The sequence below is a fragment of the Puma concolor genome, chromosome F2 (assembly GCF_028749965.1).
Source record: "Puma concolor isolate L17-30 chromosome F2, mPumCon1.1.hap2, whole genome shotgun sequence".
In the NCBI taxonomy this organism is placed as follows: Eukaryota; Metazoa; Chordata; class Mammalia; order Carnivora; family Felidae; genus Puma; species Puma concolor.
The window spans coordinates 29,685,283-29,711,660 of record NC_141684.1 but is presented as its reverse complement, the minus strand read 5'-3'; the positions used below and the strand labels follow the sequence as shown (position 1 = coordinate 29,711,660).

General features: G+C 37.6%; 1 protein-coding gene across 1 annotated transcript in view; it reads left to right on the top strand.

The window, feature by feature from the left end:
• The window catches only part of EMC2 (ER membrane protein complex subunit 2), a 564,357-nt gene that overhangs the window by 479,631 nt on the left and 58,348 nt on the right, over positions 1-26,378 (top strand). The window lies entirely within an intron of this gene.

Sequence of the window (26,378 nt, the reverse complement as noted above, 5' to 3'; positions counted from 1 at the left end):
ACCTTTTCTTTCTGATGCTTCACCCTTTCTGCACTATCCAGAGTTAGCCAGAAGATGTCAGTCTTACAACTCAAACCGATTTTGGTCCCTCTCCTAAATAACCTAAAAACAAGATACAAGGCCAAAGACCTTTAAAACCCCCTAAAACACCAAACAATAAGCATACAATTCAATGCATTAAGATATTCTTTATGATCTTACGTACATCCTGTTTTGGGTTTAGAGAGATGTAATCTGTAGGCAGTTAACTACTCACAGACCCTTTCTAAAAAGCTGAAGCTGAACCAGTGTTGAGATAATCACAGAACTGTGGAGTTGGGAAGGCCTTAGAGTTCCTTGGCTTTACCTTCTACTCTCTCTACATGAGTTTCTTTTATACAAGAATGCAAAGTGATTTCTTACTACAAACGCATTCGCTTATTCACACTTATTCATCAGTTTTTATTGAGCAAGTTCTATGTGTTTGCCAGTGGGATAATTGCTAAGGATCCAAAAGTAAAACAGCTAAAATAGACATAATCCTTTTCCACTGTTATGGGTTGAATTGTGTGTGCCTCCCCCTCAAAGTAAAACCTGATACATTGAAATCCCAGTATCTCAGAATGTGAACTTATTTAGAAATAGAATCATTGCAGGTGTAACTAGTTAAGATGTGGCTGTACTGGAGTAGGGTGAGCCCTTAATGCAATATGATGGGTGTCCTTATGAGAGGAAGAAGGAGATGCACAGGGACAAGATGGTCATGTGATGACAGAGGAAGAGATTGAAGTGGTACATTTCCAAGTCAAGGAATGCTGAGGATTTCTGACACATGCCTGAAGTCAGAGATAGGAAAGAGACAGTCAGACTAGGAAAGAGTATCCCCTATAGGTTTCAGAGGGAGCATGGCCCTATTGACATCATGATTTTAGACTTCTATCCTCCAGAGCTGTGAGATAATAAATTTCTGTTCTTTTAAGCCACCCAGTTTATGGTACTTTGTTACAACAGCTCTAGGAAACTAAGACACCCACAAAAATATTACACAATACAAACAGGTAAGTCTAATACAGTGTGATAAATGCTATTATAATTGAAGTATGAGATGTGATGGGAAAATAGGAGAAATGCCCATCAGGGGAGATCAAAGGATTTCTGGAGGAAGTGACTCTCATTTTAAAAACAAAACCAAAAAATATATCAAAGAAATGCCTAAGTAAATTATTGTGACACACTGAAGCCATTTTATAAATGGAGTATAGCACCCAAATCTCTCACCTACCTTAGTGCTTCTATGCCCAGCTCAAAACTTTGGTCAACAATCAAAATAGTATCATATATGACTTTCAACTCACATCTTCTGGGACTCTGTACCAGATTTTATTTACAATCATTTTTATTTTCCTATATGTCACTAAAAAAAAACAACAGAAAACAAAACAAACAACAACAAAAAACAACCTCTTTTATACCTCTAGTGTCTAGAGCAACCAATTTGTACTAAAACCCTCATAAGCCTTCATCTTAACCCCCTCCCTCTTGCTTCTTTGCCCTTACCCCTGCCCCATAGGTGCTCTGGGCTCCTATTCTCTCTGCCTTTGCTCTGTGTCTGATTTGGCTGAATTTCTGCTGTTTGACCTCCACTATTTTCTCATTTCATGTGCGTTTTCTAGAACCTCTCATGTACCCAGCAGGGTTTTTGTTTACCACCACCACCATTCTTGCTCCAAGATCACCATCTTCCCTCTAAACCTCTGTATTAGTCAGTGTTCCCCACGGAAACAGAACCAAATAGGAGACATCTATATCTATACATATACCCATAACTACATCTACATCCTATTCCTATCCCCATCCCTATCCCTATACCATATCTATCTGTCTCCATATCTAGATCTATGATGTAGATGGAGATTTAAGCATAGAACCAGAAATAGAGAGATACATATTATGAGGAATTGACTCACACAATTGTGGAGGAGACTGAGAAGTGCCAAGATCTCCATATGCAAACTGGAAGCCCAGGAAAGGTGGTTGTGAAATTCAGTATGAATCCAAAGGTCTGAGAACCCAGAGAGCCAGTGGCGTAAATTTCAATTGGAACACAGGAAATATGAGATGAGATATCCCAGCTGGAGCAATAAAGAAGAAGAAGAAGAAGAAGAAGAAGAAGAAGAAGAAGAAGAACGGGTGGAATCTTCCTTCCTTCTATTCAGACTCTCAAAGCATTGAGTGTTTTCCCATGCACACTGGAGAGAGAGCAATTTACTGAGTTCCAGTGCTAATCTCATCAAGAAACATCCTCACAGACACACCCAGAATGTTTATCTACACACCCTGCGCCTGCCAAGTGGACATGTAAAATTAACCATCACAGCTTCTGAGTCTTTCTGGGGCTTCCCATCACACCTGTCTCTCCAGTTGTCCTAGCTACACTCCTCGGGATGCCAAGATGAGGAAGGTGCCCAGTGCATCTCTCAGAGCCCTTCTCTTCGGCCCCTCTCTTTCTTTCTTTCTTTCTTTCTTTCTTTCTTTCTTTCTTTCTTTAAATATTTATTTATTTTTGAGAGACAGAGAGAGACAGAGCACAAACAGAGGAGGGGCAGAGAGAAAAGGATAAACAGAATCTGAAGCAGGCTCAGGCTCTAAGCTGTCAGCACAGAGCCTGACATGGGGCTCAAACTCACAAACTGTGAGATCATGACCTGAGCCGAAGTCACGACTGAGCCACCTAGGTGTCTCTCTTTGGCAACTTTCTGAGACACTGAGGGAGGAAATGCCCACCAGCCCTCCCTTGGAGTGTGTCACTTGATTCTTTAGATCATTGATTTCAATGGTTATTATGGCATCTCCTATTATCCCCAGTTGGAGAATTCTTGATCTAAATGTGAATTGGGTTGAGAAGATGGTTTCAGGTACATAATATCTTCTTTTGCAGAGCTTTTCATAGCATTTAGTAACCCTAAAGGAAATCAGGAGGACACAAACCAGACAAAGCTTCCTGCAGCCCATACCCAACTACATACTGTTTCTCTTTTCACCTGCCCCCCAAATGGAAAGATACTTATAATGGTTTGTACTATGATTTAATTATATTCCTAAAAAAAGCAAGATTACGAGTTAGGTAAGTGATGAGGGAATTGTAATATTATACATCCATTTTTGAATTAACTATAAAGACTTAGTAGAAACCTAGAAAACATTTTTTATATACAACTGGGAGAAAAAAAGTAGAATACAAAATTCATAAAGAGCTATGATAAAAAAAAATAAGCAAAATATTTTGCTCCTACGGATGATGTCAACCATAACTTTCACTTAAAAACAACCCACAGATGGAGCATCTGGGTGGCTCAGTCGGTTAAGCATTATACTTTGGCTTGGGTCATGATCTCATGGTTCGTGAGTTCGAGCCCTGCATGGGGCTCTGTGCTGACAGCTCAGAGCCCCGAGCCCGCTTCAGGTTCTGTGTCTCCCTCTCTCTCTGCCCCTCCCCAGCTCATGATCTATCTCTCAAAAATGAATAAACTTCAATAATAATATTTTAAATAATCCACAGGAAAATTATCCTAATCCAATCGTCCCCCCAAAAAACATATTTTCATTTTTTCTTTGTCATTTTTGGCTCATTATGCACTTAACAGATTCTCTCTTGCTTCTTTGATTTTATGTTGCTCCATCCCCTTGGAATACTTTTTATCATATTCATTAACTAGAAAATTAACATATTTAATCATTTGGCATATATTTCCTGAAGTTCCTATAATATAAAGCAGGAAGATAGTAATCAAGTATCTAGAGAAGTGTTTGTTCCTCTTATTAAGACAAACTTCAAGGGGTATTCCTTTTGTGATGCTTTCCTGATCTTATCTTTGAATCAACTGGGTGTTTCCTCTTCTACATATACCACTATAGAACCACCTATCAGATTACTTTGTAATGATTGTTTCCTGTATTTCTCTTTAGCTAGACTCTGAGCATACTGAAAACAAAGACTGTCCTATTTCTTGTTATAAGTTCTGGGTCTAAAAATTTACCCAGGGTGCTCAGTTGGTTGAATGACCAACTCTTGATTTCAGCTCAGGTCATGATCTCAGGGTCATGGGATCAAGCCCCATGTCAGGCTCCACGCTGAGTGTGGAGCCTTCTTAATATTCTCTCCCTCTCTCTCTCTCTCTCTCTCTCTGTCTCTATCCCCACCCTCTGCCCCTCTCCACTGCTTGCTCATACTCTTTCTCTCTCCAAAAAAAAATTAAAAATTAAATAAATAAATAAAAGTGTACCCAGTTTACAACAGAGAATTAAGTGATAGACGAAAGGAAGATAAAAATGGAGAGACAGAAAGAAGAGCAGGAGGAGGAGAAGGCAGAGGTGAGATTAACATTGGAAAGAAATACATGCGCTTGGTACCTGCAGATATGGTTCAACTAAGGCACAGGGAATAGCAGCTTCAAACCATCAAAAAAGCAATTCTAACAGGCTTGCAGTGGGGTGGCACCTATGCCCTTTTTCATTAACTTGCTGCTTGTTAAACTCAGTGGTCAACCCTATTATCCTACATTGTAAATTGTATTTACTTTATGATCTGTCTTCAGCCAGAGCAATATGAGTAGTGGAGTATCATTACGGGAATTTAATTACCTCTAATGATTAGTAAGAGAGATATTTTGAAGATAACATTTACCTCTTAGAATAATAAAACTACAAATTTTTTTTCTAATTAGTTTGGAGCACCTACAAAGGATGGTTTGTTTTGTCTGTTTGTTTAAGATTATCCACAAAGTTGGGTTTTAGTAACTATTGATTTATTAAGATTACCTGTGCAAGAAGAAAATACATATGCATAGTTTCTCTGTCTCTCTCTATCTCTGCCTCTGTTTCTCTCTCCTCTTCCACCCTTCTCCCCACTCACTCTTCTCTCACACACACACCTTACCTCAGTGTCAGAGGGAAAATAACTTTACTTTCTTTTTTAAGCTTCCCAAAAAATCCACAATAAGAATTCAAATATCCTTTCCCCAGTGTGTGTGCGTGTGTGTGTGTGTGCGTGTGTGTGTGTAATTTATAGATCACTAAATGCCTTCTCACAAATTTAGTTTAGAGGGAGATTCAGATTGTTTATCCTTTTGTTAAAAGCAAGATTTTTTGGTCATTGCCCAGGACGATCATATGACTGTAATAATGAATACAGTCTTTTGAGACTCTTAGTAGACATTAGACATTTAAAGGTCCTCATGATCTTACAGCCTGAACTTGTGTTTAGCCAGCTTTTCATTAATTTATTCATCCATTCATTCAATTCTTCATGAAACCAACACTTGTTGGATGTCTATGTAAATGACTGGGACTAGGATATGTCACATAGATACAAATATTAAGAAGGTAAGATCACATGCTCTTGAGGTTCTCATATCTTAGAAGGAAAAGAAGAATAAGAAAAGTCCACAAAAGAAAATACATACAAGGTAGTACAGAAGAGAGAAGAATAGAGGGTCTGCTTCTGTCTCTAAGGATCAGGGGGCATTGGTGAAGCTTTTCTGTTAAATCCATATCCTAAACATATAATGAATTCATTGTGAGGTTCAGCAGGTGATCATGAATCACCTACCTTAAAGAGTTAGAAGAACAAAGTTCCCTTCATGGTATGACTAGCATAATAACAAATGTGAAAAGCAGGCTTAGATTGCCAGAAAAGACCCCAGAGATGAAAAACTAAGCAAGATTTACTCATCTAAATGTTACAGAAAGAAATCAGGCCAATAAAGAGGCATAAAAGCAAGAACCAGTAGAGGAATATTCTTGTAGACCCTAGATTTAGAATAGTTGTAGATGACAATGCGTGAGTTAGAGTTAATCAGACTCTGAACTAGTTTTCTACAAGCCAGTCCTTATACATATTTAGTTGGAATGGCCCAGGATGCAGCCTGACCTGGAAAAATGCTGAAGACCACTATTCTGGGACTTGATGCAATTATTGAAGCATAAAGTAACACCAGGAACATAGTGAATGCCAGTGTCCTATGCACAGAACGCTGAAGCTCCTCATCCGTCATTCTACATCTCCCCACACAATACAGCTTCTGACAAATGCAGTCATGAATTCACTACTCTCGAACTAGAAATCACATCAGTTACCCAATGTATTGGATAGTCATGGTAGAAAGTACTTAGACATTCTTGGAAACTATCCTGCAATATATTAAACAAATTCTTGGTGGGTGCAAAAGAGCTAGCAAAAGAAATACTCTAGAACCCGCCAAAGGAAAAAAAATGGGGGGGGGGGGGTGTTTACGAGAGTGCAGAGAAATATAACAGAATGGAAAGGCAGAAATGTTGCTGAGCCTCATGAAAAGACTGGAACCACTAGACCTCATCTTCTCTTATCTTTGCAGTCCTCCCTCAGTCTTTTCACTTTATTCTCAGTTCAGAAACCAACCTTTTCTTCTTCCCACTCCACTTGACATATCTGGTTTTTAAGAGCTTTGCCAGATTAAAGCTATAATCTTTCATGTACTTTTAAAATTTTCTAAGGCTAGATTAATTTGTTAAAACTACATTCAAATGTTCACACCTGGTATTATGTGGATTGTGATAAATAGTTTTGGGAAAAGGATTGGATGTAGAGGTGTCATGACCCCTTCATTTTCCCCAATTTTTCCATATTCTCTTAAATACATAGAATAAATAAGAAAAAGAAATTCCAACAGAGACCTCTATTTTTCATCAAAAAGAAAATTTGTTTGTTTAATCACAGATGTGAAATGATTTGGAAAGCAACCATAGTTGAACAAATTTATACTCAATCTTATTATAGATCTTGAAAACAAATCTTACCTGACACTGAAAATTTTATAACCAAAATCCATGTGAGAATATGTGATTTTAAACAAGATGATACTGACTTCTATGATATTGCATATTGCTGCACATTTCTACAAATGTTGGCACTTCTTATCATGCATTCATTCTGCTGTTTTGTTTTTTCACTCATGACTGGGTGATTTAAAAAAGAAATAAATAAAACCAAAATTGGTGATTTAGAAGATTTATGGAAGATTTGGCTTGACAAGGGAAGAGTTTGCCTGAAAATGAACATTTTAATGAAATGTATTAAATTTATCACCAAGGTTTATGTTATTTTACAGTACAGACCCAAAAATATAAAAGGCTACATGTAGACATGGAACAATGTAAAATTCATTTTAATTTTTACTTTGAATAAAAGGGAAAATATGCTTTTCCTGGCTGTCTGAACATCTTCAGTTGCAGGAACATTGCCACGGATGCTGTCTGCACCTAGTAGAGAAATCCTATTTAGTTCCTCTTTGGATTCTTATCTTGAACATAAAAAAAAAATCTCACTCTGAGATGGGAAGGAATTGAGCACCCCCTCTGCTGAAATTGATTCACAGGGAGTCAAGAAGCCAGGTAGTTTGGGAACAAAGAGCTCTTTTTCGCTCTTTTTTCCTTTTTCCTTTTTTCTTCATTATTTTCACAAAAGCACTGTATTTTGTGTTTCTCTTTGGCAGAAATCCCTGACTCACAGATCATCTGTTCTTTGTAACAGTTATAGTTTCCACACCACACCATGACTCAGTATATTAAAGATACTAGAGACAGGTTCTCAATATGTATAAATCATATCAACCAAATGTGAAGTCCCAGAGAGAACGTACACAGTGAAGGCAGACTATGGGAGCATGGGAGAAGACAGGAAAATGCAAAATGAAATGAAATCTAATTGGATACCTGAAATGAGTCATGAAATTTCCATTACACTTTTAGTACTCATTTTCCTAACTAATCTCCAGGGTAACTCAAGTCTAAATTGACGGCATGCTTTTTCATGTCCATCAGAGTCCTGTGGAGTGAATCAAAGGCCTGCTGTCTAGACACCAGTTCTCTGCACCATATCTTTGCTGACTGCAACCTTCTCAAAGCTCTGCAAAGACTCGGCTAGGCATCCAGGAGAAAGTATTTCATGTATTCAAGTACTGTATGTCCCACCATTATGCTATTTGAAATATCATGTTCCTCAGAAAAGCCTTAGGAAGCAATCTGATTTAACCAGATAGGTACTGGATTAGTAACATGACTTCCTAGTACTCCTCTAATGAAGAATAGATGGTTTAGGTGTTAATGATCTACATCTAGAGCCAAATGCCTAGCTTTATACTCTGGCTCAGTCACTTACTGGCTTTTAGGAGATTGTACTTACTTGATAATATGTATATAATAACGTGTACATGATACAGTGACAAATTACTTAATACCTCTATAGGAAATGCTGCTTGGAGGCTGTTACGTGCTTTCACTGCACAAAGTAAATGTTACTATGTAACAGCCTCCAATAAACATTTCCCATCTGAAGGTTCTCCAGTTTTTGGCTCATGGTCATGGACCATTAGTCTAGCTGCGTAATTTCCAGAGTTTGGGGGAAAAATGAACAAAATATCAAAGAAACAAATGGAATTTTATAAATAAATAGGCATCTTACATCCCTCCACTTTGGTATTCTATTTCTCTTGATCAATGAGATTGATATTTGTTTGCCAGAACATAACCTTAATTGTTCTTATTTTCTCCTTTGCAGTAAGATTTCCTTTAGTGGACTTCCATGCAGAATTTCACACTTTTGACTTTTTCTCTTGATTTTTCCTCCACTTTAATATCCTCAAGTCCTTGTTCTTCTCCTATAATTCAAGTCGTTCTAAGTCTTCATCATGATTTTTCTTGTTCCCTCATCCCATTAAAAGTATCAGCTTTCTTCAGGGTTTACTGTCAGCTGTTTTCCATTCTCACTCCACTGAATTTTTCTCAGCCTTTCTGAGTCATAAACCTCTTTCAAAAATCTGTTGAAAACCAGGAACTCTTTCAGAGGAGCTGAACGTCGGAGAAGACATATTCACAAATTTTGCATTTAGTTTCCAAAGATTTATTAACAAACCCTCCACTTACAGCTTCTGCTAGGAAAATTCCCCTACTCTTAAGCTTCAATATCCAATCTGTGTTGACTGACCCGAATCTGCATTTTTATTCCTAGTCACTTTCCAGTCCTACAGCCCTGAATGTACCTAACTAGTGAATGTGTTCATTTAGACATTGTACGAGCACCTCAAACTCAACCTGCCTGCACTAAATACAACTTCCCATGTAAATCTTCTATTCTTTGCCTTGTTGTCTGACACAGGTGGATGATACCACCATTCACGCAGGTATCCAAGCTTGAAATGTTAGTTACTCTAGACTTTTCCTTCTACCTCATTTCCTGCAACTAATTATTCATCAATTTCTGTTATTTTTACTTCTTATAGATATCAAGGATATAGTTTCTCAGTCATTGTCATACTTCAGATCCTCATAACTTCTTGCCCATTTTAGTAACATAGATTTCTTAAACTATTTTTAATTGCATAATTAATAAACAATAGATAATTAATAAACAATAAATTTTCTTATTATAAAAGATCCAAACAAAATAAAAGTACAAAGGGTAAATTATCTCTTTCTATACTGCCTCATTCTACCCAGTATCTCTCCTCCCACAGATATATCCACTATTAAGCATTTGGTACATATCCCATTGGTTCTTTTCCTTACATTTGCATACATGTGCATGTACAGATGCAAATATATAGGGTTTGATTTATTTTTACATAAATGGGAACATGCTTTACATAACAACCTCTCACTTGATTTTTATTTTTAACTTAATGCAAGATTTGGAGAGTTTTCCATTTTGGTACCTATGGAAGCATGTGACATTTTTATTTTTATTTTTTAATGTTTATTTATTATTTATTTTGAGAGAGAGAGAGAGAACAGGCACATTTGTGCTCACGAGCAGGGGAGAGGCAGAGAGAGGGAGAGAGAGAGTCCCAAGCAGGCTCTGGGCTGTCAGCACAAAGCCCAATGTGGGGCCCAGTCTCAGGAACCATGAGATCATGACCTGTGCTGAAATCAAGCATCAGACACCCACTGACTGAGCCACCCAGCCACCCTCGTATGTGATATTTTTAATAGCTGCTTGACATTCCATTATAAGTGATGTCACATACATAATTGGACCTTCTGATGAGAATGTGGCATGTTTCCATTTTTCACCATTATACATCACTATCATCCTTACGCATACCTGTTCTGCACATGGCAGGATACTTTTGAAGGTGCAATTCCTAGGAGCAGCTGTCAGAGACTCCTATCTGCTCTCCTACCTCTGTCTCAGTCCTCTACTACCTGCTCTCATTTATTCACCATCACTCAATAACAAGGAAAGAATCTTAGCATCTATAATTCCTCAGCCACCGCGTTGGACATGTGGTCACAGAAGAACCAGATGATGTGCTCCTGCTCTCAGGGAGTTCAAAATAAAACCAGAGAGGCAGACCAGAAAACAGATGACTCAAGTGCACTAGGACGAGGGTAAGACGGAAATGTGCACAGGAGCCTCTCTCAGAGAACACAAAATAAAAAAAACCATGCTCATTTTGAAAAGTAGGTGAGACTAATGTGAAGGAGATTCCTAGATGCCACTGGAAGGGGAAGTTGGAATTGGCTTGATGTAGAAATGATGGGACTGTTCAGCAGAAGAAGCACTTGTGATTTATTTCTGGAGCGCCGATGCTGTGCGCCATTCTAGGTACTGGAATTACAGAAGCGAACAAGATGAAAAAAACCAAAATGTCCCGACTTTTATGGCACTATCCTTGTAAGTGGGGGGGAGGTGACTGATACAGAGATGCGCAAGAAAGTGTATGATACAAATTCAAATCATGACAAGCATGAGGAGAAAGAAAGCAGAGCAACGGGATGTGTGAGGTGTTAGGGGTGAACTATTAAGAGACAGAGACATGTGTAAAGGGTTTGAGCAGTTACATTTGCCTTGAGATGTGACGGGTCAGAAGGAGCCAGCCACAACAAAATCCAGAAGAGGTAACTAAATAGAGGGAACAGCAGGTGCAAAGACCCTGAAGGAGGAATGAGCCACACAAACCGAGGAATAAGAAGGCCACTTGCAGAGTTAAGAGAGAGTGTGTGTTTCCAGGGAACTGCAAGCATTTGCATGTGACTGGAACCACAGAATGCCAGAGAGGATCCTTTATGATCTGCTCTCTGGTTCCCACCTTTTCCCAACAGCACCTCTGTCACCGCTCAGATGATCCTTAGCTCGATACACTGTTGTTTCCAGTTACCCGAAACAACCACTCTCTTGCGTTTGTTCACATTGTTTTCACAGACTTGAATGCACCTTTCTTGCCCAGCTAACTCCACATTTCCCTGCGGGTCTCAGCTCAGCGATCAGGAATCCTTCTCCAGGCCTCTCTAGCTGTATTAGGAAGCAGGCTAGCATCTAGCCTGTGCATGAATAACCCTCTTGGTGAATGGCATTTCTGCTATAGATGGGGCTTCTGTAATTTTCACTTGTATCCATAGATTTGGCCTAAGAACACGAAGTGGTCGTGTCTGCTAATTGGAGCTGACTCCTTGTCTATATCCACTATGGTTCTCCTTCTTCCTCACTGGGTTATGAGTTCTATAGCACAACCCTTCCTGTAGATACCCAAGGATAAGGTATGTCTCAACCCATTTGATACTTTAAGAATTCTGCATCCTTAAGATAGGATTTGATCTGTTTGGAATATGGATCTTCTAAGAAGCTTGCAGTCCTTATTATTATATTTCTTTTCTTTTTCTTGCATTTGCATTTTCAGGAAAGGGAAGGAAAACAACTTTTTGGGTGGTAACATGTATCATACCCAGCCCATCGGCTCAGTCTTCACCTGTTACCTTCTGGAATGCTCAAAGTACCACTAAGAGGTAGTTATCTCTTATCTTACAAATAGGAACCTGAGGCTCAAACAAATAAAAAAAGCTGAGTTACAATTTGAACCCAGTTCAGTCTAATTGCATCCCGCAATATAATAAAAGGAAGCTATGTCTAAGTCAGAAAGTCTCTTTGTAATACATAAATTCATCACAAATTCATTGAATTCATAATTCATAAAATTTCTTAATTTAGTATTAATAAAATTAGAACATTAACACAAATAATAGGAACAGTCTTAATGTAAAAATGTCTAAGAGAAAATCATTAAAAAAACTAGAGAGACTTGGGAAAGATATAATCGACATTACATAAGGCAAGCTATTATTCCTGCCTCAGATTATTACCATGAGTAAAAACTAGAGCTAAATGCCAAATTTAAGAACACATCATTACAAGCCAAAAGGATATTTTTCTTTTTCCACTATTCACAATGAAAGGTAAAAATGACTATGATATCATTCATAATGATAAGTGTTTAAGGATTCTTTATTACACATAGAAGAAGCAGTCATCATTATAAATGTCCGGAGTTGACTCCATTTGAGATGTACTTCTTATTCCAAGGGGGAAAAAATATCTTCAAAGTGTCACGAGTCCTTCATCCTAAGTAATACTTAAAAGGTAGCATCTTACAATTTGTTCCACTCAGACCCTCCTCTAATTACATATGTCAGCTGTACAAGCTGTACAAGCATTTCAACATGACTTATTTCACTTAGCATCACACTCTCCAGTTCCATCCACGTTGCTACAAAAGGCCAGATTTCATTCCTTCTCATTGCCAAGTAGTATTGCATTGTATATATAAACCACAACTTCTTTATCGATTCATCAGTTGATGGACATTTGGCTCTTTCCATAATTTGGCTACTGTTAAAAGTGCTGCTATAAACATTGGGCTACATGTGCCCCTATGCATCAGCACTCCTGTATCCCTAAAGATATTTTTTAAAAATATTTTCTGTATTTTCAATTTTATAATCAGATAACAAACATGATTTTAATAATAAGATGAGGGGTGCCTAAGTAGCTCAGTCTGTTAAGCATCTAACTTTGGCTCAGGTCACGATCTCACAGTTCATGAGTTCAAGCCCACTTCAGGTGAGCAAGAGCCCCGCTTTGGGTGAGCCTCTCTCTCTTCTCTCTCTCTCTCTCTCTCTCTCTCTCTCTCTCTCTCTCCCCCCCCCTCACTCACTTGCACCCTCTCTTTCTCTCAAAACAAAAAACGATAAGATGAATATCTGGCCTCTACATTATGGCCTAAAAATTGAGAGTGTAGACTTTAGAGATAAGTGAAGGAAAGTTTTAATTCTGTCCTTATAAATTAATACTTGTATTATCTTTAGCAATTTACCTTTCTAAACTTTGTTTTCCTTGGATTTTTAAATGAGAAAATACCTAGAATAGGCATTAGGATTAGATGAGGATCAGATGAGATTATATGTAACATGATCAGAGATATCTAATGAAAATTGTTAGAATTCTCTCATTCTTTGCCATGAAGACAGCATGAGTTCTAATGATCCTTTGGTTTTGTTGATCACTGTTACAAAGATGACAATAATTTATATTATATAGTTTGAAAATAAAAAGGGACACTAAAATCAATTAAAATTACATAATTTAAAACATATAGATTGACTGCAAATTGGTTTACTATTTTAACTGGACTGTAAAGCCATTCTATTCAAAACTACTCTCAAAAATTAAATTATTTCTAAAATAAAATACATGTAAAATAAAGAAAAATTGTTAAAGACTTCTTTTTACAGTGATTACAAGTAAAATAATTGTTAGTGTACCTATTCATCCATTTTAATCAATTTCTTAGCTGTGTCCATTTTTAATATTGCCAATGGTATTTTTCTGAAGGTTATATTTTTCCATATGGTATAATTATTTTTATTTTTTAATTGCCAACAATATTTTTCAAACTTGCATTTTAGGATTAATAAATTTGGTACTCTTGTCTCTTTCCTATAAAATACAAAGTTTTAATTAAAGAAAACTTGTCCTTATTAGTGCTATTACCTAATAAACTCAGAAAACTTCTGCTGCATGGGGAAAATTTTGTGTTTTTTTTAATGTGCAAGTACTTTAGCCCAACTTTGTATAGATTTATTTAATATTAAATTAAAGTATAATTTAAATTGTACTTCATTTAAAGTATCTTTCTTCAATAAATATTCTTACAAGATAAACCTTCCAGGTAACTTGCCACTATTCATAGTTCTTTTCACAAAACTTGCATGATGTAAAATCATAGGCCTTCTCAATTTCATTTTATTTTGATGAAAAATATATGTATTTTTAGTTGAATATATATTCAATTAAAAATAGGAGTTTCAGAAAAATATTTTTCCCATAAATTGAGATACTCAAAAGTACAATTATTGAATTTCAAAATTATATCTTGTGCATTGAGCTCTAAAAAGTTAATTGATTCAGTTTCTCTCTTGCTTTTACAAGGATAAATTTCAGTATCTGGTTTCTTGCATGCTTTGTTTGCAGTAATTGCAATACACTGAAAGCTTCAAACACTGAACTTTTTGGCACCCCATTTATGAACATTTTGATTAAAATTTTCAAAGTAATTTGGAACAAAATACAGTCAAAATTTAAAGAACTCATTTAAAAATAATCTTAATACCATTTTATAACACTTCAATTAATATCAAAAATATTTATTTAGATGTTGAAACACATAAAATATAATTGATGTTGGGTACAAAGAGAGAATGCTATAAGCCATGCTATAGCATTTTTTTTTTTTTGTATAAGACATCAATTTCATCAAAATAAAAATTTTAGCCTCAGTACTTTTACTGGTTTGTAGAATTCTATTTTAAAATTTTAAGCATAAGTTCTATTTTGACTGATAAAATTTTAGAGCTCATTTGGATGCTGATGAATTAAGGCAGAGGTTGGCAAACTACAACACTCTGCCCAAATCTGGAACTATGCCTGTTTTTGTAAATGTAGTTCTATTGGAATATATCCATGCTCTTTTGTTTATGGATTTTTCTATTGCTGCTTTTGCACTGAACAGTAGAATTCAGTAATTGCATCAAAACCCATACGGATTGCAAAGCCTAAAATGTTTACTATCTGGCACTTTACAAGACACAAATTTGCCAGCCCCTCAATTAAGAGTACACTACAACAAACTCCACATATATTTCTGTGTCATGAGTTTCTTAATTGAGTATTAATATTGTTTTTATAATGATGCTCTCTATGCTCCACCAAAATTTGTATTCATATTTTCCCCACAAAACAAGTAACTTTACTTTTAGTGGTGAACTTCTTAACTGCACTTACAGTCACGATCACAGTAAGACAGAATGAACTTCCAAGAGCTTAACTTTGATTCCATGAAATGGATGAAAGAAAGCCAACCAGTTATTGGAATTAATTGATTTTCCATTTAAAGTGGTAGATAATTTTCAGAGGAAGCAGACCCAGACCATTTCAGTAGTTGGGAGGCTTACTAAAGATTTTCCTTGGGATCAACTCCTGTAAAAGAGACAGGAAAGAAGCAGGATTGGTCAAATACAGAAGTCAAGTGGGTCCAAAGATAGCTTCTGCCACATCATCTGACATATTCTGCTTTGGGCCAAAATGGCTGGTCTCTTATTACTCCTTCCTTGATCACACAGCCCTGAGACACATGTGACCTTGGCCAAGCAGCTCTCTGCAGCTGAAGCAATCCCCAAAGAGACTGATAGCTGTAAACTCTCTGCCAGCAGTCCTCCCCAGTAGTTTCATTAACAAGTCCTTCCTTGAAGGAGGAAGTGCATCCCGATGCTATGCTCATCCACTTCTTCATATATGTTCAAGGAGCAGCTCCTCCAGGATTCTGATGGGTGTCTCTTCTGAGGGAAAAGTCAGAAGAAGGTTAATGGTGCTGGCTGTAACTCCTACAGTTCAACTGATCTAAAGGTCACAACTGAGACTCATCATGTTGTTTTGTTTTTTCCTTTACTACCCATTCCATATTCCTTTTACCATCATGAAGCACCTCTGGCAGTCTTGGCTGGCTACCGTGCACTTTTCAGACTGAGGTTGCCTGAGAATTGTCATTTTCCATCAAAATAGGGCAAGGGTATACCAAGTGGTGCCCAAATGGGTCATGTACATGTCAATATTCCTCCATTGTGTTAATACCAACCCTTCCTCCTGCTGATGATCAGAGTCAAAAATTCTTGCCAATATGATGATTCCTTTTCATGTTCAATAGTCTCTGGTTACAAGGAGCCTGAAATGCCCAGGCATCAGTCGTGACTTTTTTTCTGTGTCTTTGTAGAAGTATTCTCCCTTAAGGAACCAAGACTTAACAAACCTTAAGTAGACCAGGGTTGTTGGGACAACAGGCACAAATTCCTCCAGTTGGTTATTGGAAATGATGATAAGTAGAGCTACTCCTGTTTCTACCCCCTAATTCTGGGACCAATCATTTTCTTTCCATTTGAGACACAGTTCCAAATAAAGTTCTTTGATTTAAGGTATATACAGTGACCTGAAGGATGGTGCCCCATCCTTGTAAAAGGATGAATTAGCACTGAATTAGCACTTAAGCCATGCCTCCAAAAGACTATTTCCAGCATTCTGTCCGGCAGCAGCTTCTGGTTGGTGTGGTATGACTAGTGTATGGTCATGGGCCCACTCCTCTTTTACTCTAAAGTGAGTTTCTATTCTGATGAGATCCTGTGCTGGTGGGTCAGATATGCCATATATTTTCAGAGGATAGTGTTGGTTGGGGTTCTTTGGGGTGAAAAGCAAAACTTTACCTGGAATATGTGCCTATTCCTGCTTGAAGGAATCACTGGCTCTTCTTAGAAGACAGTGAAATTTTAGTCCTGTTACATATATTCCAGTTCATAAGACATGATTGCCTTTGTGTCTTTGAATGCTTTGTTTTGATTTAGTAAGTTCTTTTTAAAGTGTTAGATTAGTAAAGACATTATACATGAATGGCCAATGTGCCAATGGCAAAGTACCTTCACTTAGAAGCATAATTTAAACTGCCTTTTGCCTGAAGGTGATACTACTACCAGGAGCATGCTACAGAGTGTATATTTACTAATGACTATAAATCCAGTCATTTCATTGTTATAAATATAGACACCTGGCAAATGCACTTGAGGGTTCAAGTGGCCAGGCTGATCTAATATAATGCATTGGTGTAAAATGGTACTTCCTGAAACTAGGAGAGTAGGTCTGGCTACATCGGTCTTCAAACAGCATGCCCTAGAGTCATATGTAAATCAATACTAAAAGTGCTGTGAGGTTAGAAAACTTGTCTATCTCCTTCATGGTGGTATCTCCAGTGCTTAGCATACCAATGGCTTACAGTGCATGTTCATTATATGCTTGTTGAATAGGTGAATGAAAGGGGGAAAAACTGAAAAAAGACTTGCTTATAATTGTGGCCTAAATATTCAGTCAAGGTGAAGCCAGAAGTTCTAACTTCCATTTCCTTAGAGAGACCTCAACAAGACCCAGATGATCTTTTTGTGTGGAGTTAGAACTGGCTCCAGAGTCACCCAGCCAATTCCATGCCTTAGATGGAGATGCTTAACACCATCACCATTCCCCACTACTGAGTGGAGCAAATTTTCAGCTTTACTCAGGTTCTCGTAAAGACATGGTAAAGGTGGAGATTGAGGAGATAATGATTTTGGCAAATAAAAGAATAAAGATAATATCCTTTTAAAATGGAAATCACCACTCTTCTCTGCCTGTACTCAACTCCTCAATGTCTTCCTTTCACATGTCGAATGATGTCCAGAGTTCTTATTCTGATCTACAAGCACCTGCAGGATCTGGCCCCCAGCTTCCTTCTAAGTTTATCTCCCAGAGCTCTTCACCATGCCCATGTGCTCAGCCTCATGGACTTTCTTGCCAATTTTCAAATATACTAAGGGCATTTGTAATCTTAATGATCTCTGTCTATACACTCTTCATTCAGGCTTCTGTGGCACTGGTTCCCTGGCTTCGTATAAGTCCCTATTCAATAATACCTACTTAGAGTGGCCATCTCTGGATAGGCATATTATCTATGACTCCTGGGTATTATATTATTAATTTATTTACTTGTTTATTGTTTGAATTCCATTCCTAAAAAGTGGAAACTTTTCTTTTGGCAGCGCTGTTTGTTTTTGTTTGTTTTCTTCATGCTGTTTCCCCAGTTCTTTGAACAATGGCTAGAACACACTCAACAATTACTTGTTGAATAAATGCTATGACCACTGGGTATGCTTTAAGAAAGATAAGAAGGAAATTCCCTTGCTGTCTCATAAGCAATATCATACTGAACCATAACAACAAGCAAAATAATGATGTAGAGAAAAACATTTAAACATTTTTCTATAATTTCCCTTTCTTCAGACACACTTGACCTTCCCTGTGCTTTGGGGTTGTGTCCCTGGGATGAATAATGATACACAATTCATGGTACTGCCACAATAGTTCAGGTACATAAGGCTAATTAACACACCATCCAGGAATACCCATAAACAGTTTAAAGCAAGACTTGCATGTCTTTTCCTCAATGATAGTATTGAAAAATTAACAAGAAGGCAGATAACGTCATCTAAAAAATAAAAATATATATATATGTATATAGTTGATTTACTGTTGATGAATAGTTTCAACAATTCCTTGAAGGAATCATTAAAATTTCACTAGGGAACAAAAATAAATTTGCACTGAGCACTTTCAGAATTGCTAAGAAAACAGTGGTAAAAAAATACAGCATTTTTTAATACCAAAAGCAAATAAAACCATTCATATTAATAAATCCTTTTGGATATAAGAAATATTTTACTTTATTAAATGTAGATAACAATTAACTCTTTAACTTTTTCTTTCTTTGTACAAGAAGATAATTGTATCTGAAGCAGATATAAATAATGAGAATTAAATTTTAACAATTATTTACCACTACCATTAAGACAACAGACAAATCCATAATTTGGCTATTGTTGAAAGTGCTGCTATAAACATTGGGGTACAAGTGCCCCTATGCATCAGTACTCCGGTATCCCTTGGGTAAATTCCTAGCAGTGCTATTGCTGGGTCATAGGGTAGATCTATTTTTAATTTTTTGAGGAACCTCCACACTGTTTTCCAGAGTGGCTGCACCAGTTTGCATTCCCACCAACAGTGCAAGAGGGTTCCCATTTCGCCACATCCTCGCCAGCATCTATAGTCTCCTGATTTGTTCATGTTAGCCACTGTGACTGGCATGAGGTGGTATATGAGTGTGGTTTTCATTTGTATTTCCCTGATAAGGAGCGACGTTGAGCATCTTTTCATGTGCCTGTTAGAGCCTAAATGTCCATCAACTGATGAATGGATAAAGAAATTGTGGTTTATATACACAATGGAATACTATGTGGCAATGAGAAAGAATGAAATCTGGCCTTCTGTAGCAATGTGGATGGAACTGGAGAGTGTTATGCTAAGTAAAATAAGTCATACAGAGAAAGACAGATACCATATGTTTTCACTCTTATGTGGATCCTGAGAAACTGAACAGAAGACCATGGGGGAGGGAAAGGAAAAAAAAATGTAGAGAGGGAGGGAGCCAAACCATAAAAGACTCAAAAACTGAGAACAATCTGAGGATTGATGGGGGGGGTGGGGTGGGAGGGAGGAAAGGGTGGGTGATGGGTATTGAGGGCACCTGTTGGGATGAGCACTGGGTGTTGTATGGAAACCAATTTGATAATAAATTTCATATTAAATAAATAAATAAAACAAAGTCCAAAAAAAAGAAAACGGACAAATCCTTCTCAATTCATACTCTGTGCTAAGCATTATTCCATTATTTTTATGCACTAATTCATTTAATCTTCACAACCAACCAGTGGGGTAAGAAATATTATCATTCCTATTTTAAAGTTGAGGAAATGAGGTACAAGGGAATTAAACAATTTGCCCCAAATTACAAAGCCAGAAAGTGATAGAATTGAGCTTTAAACACAGATGGCCTTAGTCAATACACTACATTGTCTATGACCAATAGACTCCATGCCTTTCAATGTACAATAAGCAATAGTAAAGGCATTGTTTCTTTAAACTAGAGATGAGTAAAGTAAGGCACAGGAAAGATGTGTGATTTTCCTCTAATAAACTAAGAAACAATATGGGAAAAAGATAAAAATTATATGTGGTTCAAAAGGCAGAACAGGAAACGATACAAAAGGGCCAAAACCTGATGGATACTACAATGGTTATTATATATAAAATATTGTACAATATATATAATATATAAATGATATTCACAAATATTTATAATTATATTTATATAATAAATAGGAAAATTAAAAGCTATCTTTTTTTAGAAAGAAGAATAAACAATGTATCATATAAATATTATCTTCAAATTAATGTTGAAGTATAATACAATTCCAGTTGGAATCCCAGGAGATACTTTTGTTGTTATTTATGGTGCATGTGGGATACTAGATAAAAGAATATTAAAAATTATATTGAAGAATCGTTGCCAAAAAGTAGTCAAAAAAAATGAAAAAGAGAGCAATGGGGTTGAGGTCCTGCCTAACAGATATCAAAAATTTATAGGAAGCCATTGTAACAGAATCAATATTGTGTTGGCACAGTGATAGACACTAGATTAGCAGATCAGGAAAGGGAATCTAGAATTAGATCCCAGTCTATATGATGACTAAATTGATACATGTGACTAAGTTGGTAGTTCAATTTAGTGTGTGTATGGTGGGCGGGGGGTTATTTATAAATGATATTATCATTATCCATGTAAAAGAAAATTAAATTATGCTCCAATCGCAAAAGTAAATTTCATATGAATTAAAAACTATCTAAAAAATAACGCAATAGAAATGTTGTAAGAGAATAAAGTAGAATTTATTCTACTTTACCCAATCAAGTGCTAATGGAGACCTACTTAACCAATTTTGGAAAACCAAAAGCTAGAAAATATAAGATGTGGATATCTCTGTGAAAAAATGAAAAAATATATATATTTTGTAACAGAAGATAACATAAACAGAGATAAGATACAAAAAATAGATATAGAAAAAATATTTGCAAGAGCACAGGAAGAAATCATAGCACAGAAAACTCCGTGTGTTCACCATCCCAATTTCTCTTCCTAACCACAACTGGGGCCATGAGACTAAATTCTGGCCAGTGCGGTATGGGCAGATATGACATAAGCCACTTGCTGGCCTTGAAAATATCCTGTTCTATCCTTGCATTAGTTATTTTTTGTATAACAAATTACCCTAAAATTTAGAGGCATAAAACAACAAGCATTTATTACCTCACAGCTATGGTAAGTCCAGAGTCTGGATGAGGCTTGACTAGGCCTCTGGTTCAAGATCTCTCAGAGGCTGTGACCAGATTGTTGGCTGGTGCTCTGAAGTCTTGATTAGGAAAAGGATCCACTTCTAAACTCATTCATGTAGTTGTCAGAATTCAGTTCCTCAGAGGCTGTTGGATGAGGATGTCTGTTCCTTGCTGTCTTATTGGCTAAAGGCCTCTCTCAGTTCCTTGTCAAGTGGGGCTGCTGGCTTCTCTCAGAATGAACACAAGTAAGGCACAGTTGAGAAGCATGGTCTTTTTTCAGCCTAATCTAAAATATGACCTCCCATCATCTCTAATACACTATGTTTGCTATATGTGAGCCACTAAATCCAACCTATGCAGGAGGAGAGGATTACATAAGTGTGTGAAAACCAAGAGGTGCCTGCCACAACCCTCCATATCTCTTTTCCTGCTATGATGATTTTGGAGCAACATTTCCTGGGTATAATATCTACAAGGTGAAGGAGGACTTCTTGACCTGTAAGAAACTTTGGCAAGTTGAGAAGTAAACTTTTATTGTGCTGAGCCATTGAGATGTTTTAACATAATGTAACATAGCCTATCGTGACTAACAGAGCGTTCATATTTACAACACACACAGAGTATTTACAACTTGATGTGATGGGGATGAATAACCTAATCAAAAAGTGGGCAGAGGAAATAAGATTTAATTCACAGATTTGCAATAGAAACGTAAGATATCATAATGATAGGAGGAGGAGGAGGAGTAATAATAAAAAGCAATATCTATTGACAGTTTACTTTGTACAAGTTACTGCTCTGATTTACATGAACAGATTTAATCTCCACAAAAATAAAACAGATGAAGTAGTAGTTCCTATTATCTCCTTCTGACATATGAAAAACCTCTCTTAACAGAGAGGTTAAGAGAATTTTCCAAGGTCACACAGCTAGTAAGCATTGGAATCAGAATTAAAATCCAGAAAGTCTGGCATCTGAGCCAGTGTTTCTAACCTCTAAGTCATGCTGCTTAAATATATTAGTCAGGGAAATGCCAATTAAAGGAACAGTCATTACATATCAGTCTAGCTAACATTTGAAAGAATCAAAATACCTATCAAATACAGTATTAGAGAGCCATGATGGCAAAAAACAGCAATTAAAACAGCCTTTGTGGGAAGCAGTCCTAAAACAGTTATCATTTAATGTACATGCTTCCTTGGTTCCAACAATTCTGCTTCTGGGAAACCAGAATAAAAGTGGAAGGATATTAATTCCCACATTATTCATCACAAAAGAACTGGATGCAAAGACTTTCCCATAACATGCAAATGTTTTAATAAATTTTTGCATATCCACTCTATAGTATATGACACTATGAAATGAAATAGAGCTATACCAATCACCCCAAAGTGATTTCCATGAAGTGTTGTTGCATTAAAATGGCAATACATAGAGAACTGTGAAGGATATGGCCCTATTTTCTTAGAATAAAACTAAAAAATATCCTATATATTTGTTCATTCTATGTGATTCTATGCACTGGGCATAAAATAGTGACCAAAAAGTCAAAGGCCAAAGTTTGGAGATTGGGGAGCAGCCAGCAAAGGTGACTGAGAAAAATGACCATTAAGTGAAGTAGAAAGAGAAACAAGAGAGTAGGTGCAAGGAAGCCAGATAAAGAAATTGGTTCAGAAAGAGGAATGGTCAAAGTTGCTGCTAGATAGGATAGGATGAGGAAATTTATTTTAGTAACATGGAAATCATTTATGCATTTCTATTTTCAAGATTGGAGTGTGTGTGTGTGTGTGTGTGTGTGTGTGTGTGTGCTGGGGATGGATGCCTGATTGAAGAGGGTTCAAGACAGAATAGGAGACTAAGGGAAATAAGGGACAACGACAGTCATATCTTTTAAGAGAGCTTTGATTTAAAGGATAAAGAGTAGGGACACCTGGGTGGCTCAGTCAGTTGAGGCTCCAACTCTTGATTTCAGCTCAGATCACGATCTCATAGTTGATCAAGTCATGAGATGGAGCCCTACATCAGGCTCTGCACTGAGGACTGAGCTTGGAGCCTGCTTAGGATTCTCTATCCCTCTGCCCCTCCTTCACTAGTGTGTGGGCTCTCTTCTTCTCTCTCTCTCCATCTCTCTCTCTCAAATAAAATAATAGAAAATAAATAAATGAGAAAGGTCAATATAATAATATAGCAGTATCTGGAAGGGGATGCTTTGTTTTGTTTTGATTTTTAAGATGGTAGATATTTCAGATTAGTTGTATGCTAACAAAAGCCATCCGGTAGGGGAAAATTCATGATGGAAGAGAGAGGAGGCAACCACTAGAGTGATGCTTCAAGGTAACTAAGTGGAAATGGATGTTAGTGCACAGATGAAGGGAATGGTCTGAGGAGGTGATAATGGTTCCTGAATTATAGATGAGGCAGAGATGCGGAACAGATCCTGGGTGTTGGCAGATGCGAGTGTGTGGAAGATGTTCTCTAATTTCTTGTATTTTCATAGTGAAGTACAGAAGCAAGGTTGTCAGCTGAGGGTGAAGATTGAAGGAAATCTTGGCAGTTTGAAGAGGAAAGGTATGGGTAACCATTTAGAGGAATGGCAAGGGGAAGAACTATACAGTGGGATTTTCCATCAGCACCAATGCTCTTCTTGAGGTGATACAGTACTTTTTTTTTAAATTTTAAAATGTTTATTTATTTTTGAGAGAGAGAGGGAGAGAGCAAGCGGGGGATGGGCAGAGAGAGAGGGTGACACAGAATCTGAAACAGGATCCAGGCTCCAAGCTGTCAGCACAGAGCCCAATGTGGGGCTCAAACTCACGAACTGTGAGCCTGAGCTGAAGTTGGACACTGAACTGACTGAGCCACCCAGGCGCCCCTGAGGTGGTACATTCAAAGTGAGCCCAGTCATCTGAGGATTTTCCCCAGCCACATTCAGCTGCCAAGGTACACATCTGGACTAGGCAGAGACTTGAACATAGACAGGGTAGGGTGACACAAAGATTGGCCCTGTATGACCTACAAGGGGTAAAGGATAATGAACGGTGACAGGAGAATATCCTTCACAGTTTTCTACATATTGCCATTTAGCCAGATAGATCAGAGCTTTTTTGGAGTTGGGGTATTAGAGGGAATTAGCTGAAAAGATAGGTCAAAGAGTAGAGTGCTTAAAATTTGAGATTGTGAAGGGGATACAGTTTTTTGTTAGTGTTAGTATTATTAGGATTAGTATTGACAAGACCTAGTATATAATCATGGAACTGAAAAGCTGAGATGGGGTAAAGTTATAAGCTACTAGGAGAGGGAAGGTTCAGAGACTGAGAAACTGGAAAGACTGCAGGCATGGACATTGAAATCACCAAGAATTATAGTAGGAGTAGTGTTAGGAGGAGTCAGAGCAAACAATATAAAATTCTTCAGGAGTAGCTTGAGGGTCTGTGGATGATGGCTTAAAGGAGGGTTGGATGGTATAGTATGCTAGCATGAGCTCTGAAGTTGGAATGTTTTTTTTTTAATATATATTTATTTCTGAGAGAGCAAGAGTGTGTGAGCAGGGGAGGGGCAGAGAGACAGGGAGACAGAGGATCTGAAGCAGGCTCCGTGCCGACAGCAGCAAGGCTGATGTGAGACTCCAACCTATGAACCAAGCCATGACCCTGAAGTTGGCATGTTTTGGAAGGAGAGAGGGACAATGTTGTTAAGGAGAATCAAGGAGGACACTTACCTCACTTCTGGGCTGTGAGATTTAAAAAAACAAAACAAAACAAGCAAGCAAGCAAACTAACAAACAAACAAAAACTAGCTACATTTGGAGGGTCCTGAAGAGGAAGCAGATTCTTGGGGAAGCATCAGGTTTGAGACAGAGCAAGCAGATTGATGTTGCCTAAATGAAGGCCTCCAAGGATACCAAGCCATTATCCCTCAAACCTGTAATTGTTACTTTATTTGGAAAAAGAGTCTTTGCAAATGTAATTGTTAAGTTAAGATGGAGAGAGTATCCTGGATTATCCAAGTGGGCCCTGAATGCAGTCAATCACATGCATCCTTACAAGAGAGAGTCAGAGAGATGTAACACAGAAGAAAAGGTACACAGAGATAGTGACATGACGATGGACCAGAGAGAGATTTGAAAATAACTTCCCTTGAGGTTTGGAGTGATGTGACAAGCCAACCAATGCCAGCAGTCGCCAGGTGAGGTGTGCATTCTTCCCTAAAGCCTCTGGTGGGAACACAGCCCCACCAGCACTTTAATTTCAGCCCAGTGATACTGATTTTGGACTTCTGGACTTGAGAATGGAGAGAGAAAATTTCTGTTTTAGGTCACCAACTTTGCAGTAATTTATAAAAGATGCAGGAAACTAATACACAGGTGAAGGAAACATTCACAGAAGGGAATGGGAAGAGTGGATTTTGTTGAGGACAGACTGTAAGCTCCAGAGAGCGCAGGGGAAGTGGGGAGACAGAATTGTACAGAATGGAAAAAATCAAGTGTAGCTCCCAGACTGATGATGATAAGCCTGGGATCCTTGGGCTGCTTGTGGCTACCCACTGCACAGGGATGAGAGTGATGGCATTATCCTGATCACCCAAGAGGCAGACTTTGAAGGGAGGGATGCAGGGGGTGTATTGTGCCAGGAGGAGGAGTTCTGGGGGTCCCTCTTCAGTTCTACAAATGAAACTGTGGAGGAACAGAAAGAACTTTACTGAGAGCACAAGATATATGTATATATTTATAGATGTATATATATGTACAGATTTATGGATGTAGATATATGTACATATATTTCACTAGGTGTACATAATATGTATATATATTTATATATGAGTCATGTATATTTATCATTGTGTGCATGTAAATATATTTGTGTATGTATTTGAGTGTGTGCATTTGCATATAATTGTTTTTTTAATGTTTATTTTTGAGAGAGAGAGGAAGCGAGTGCAAGAGAGGAAGAGAGAGAGATGTAGACACAAAATCTGAAGCAGGCTTCAGGCTCTGAGGTGTCAGCACAGAGCCCCATGAGGGGCTTAAACTCACAGACCATGAGATCGTGACCTGAGCTGAAATCAGATGCTTAACCAACTGAGCACCCCGCATGTTATTTTTAAAGCATGGAGAACAAGGGAAAAATGACAATCTGGGAAGGGTAGGGGGGATAATGGGAATAAAGAGGGAAAGAAAAATTTTGGCACTCAGAAAAGAAAACAAAGCAAAAAACGATAGGATATGCAAGGATCACAT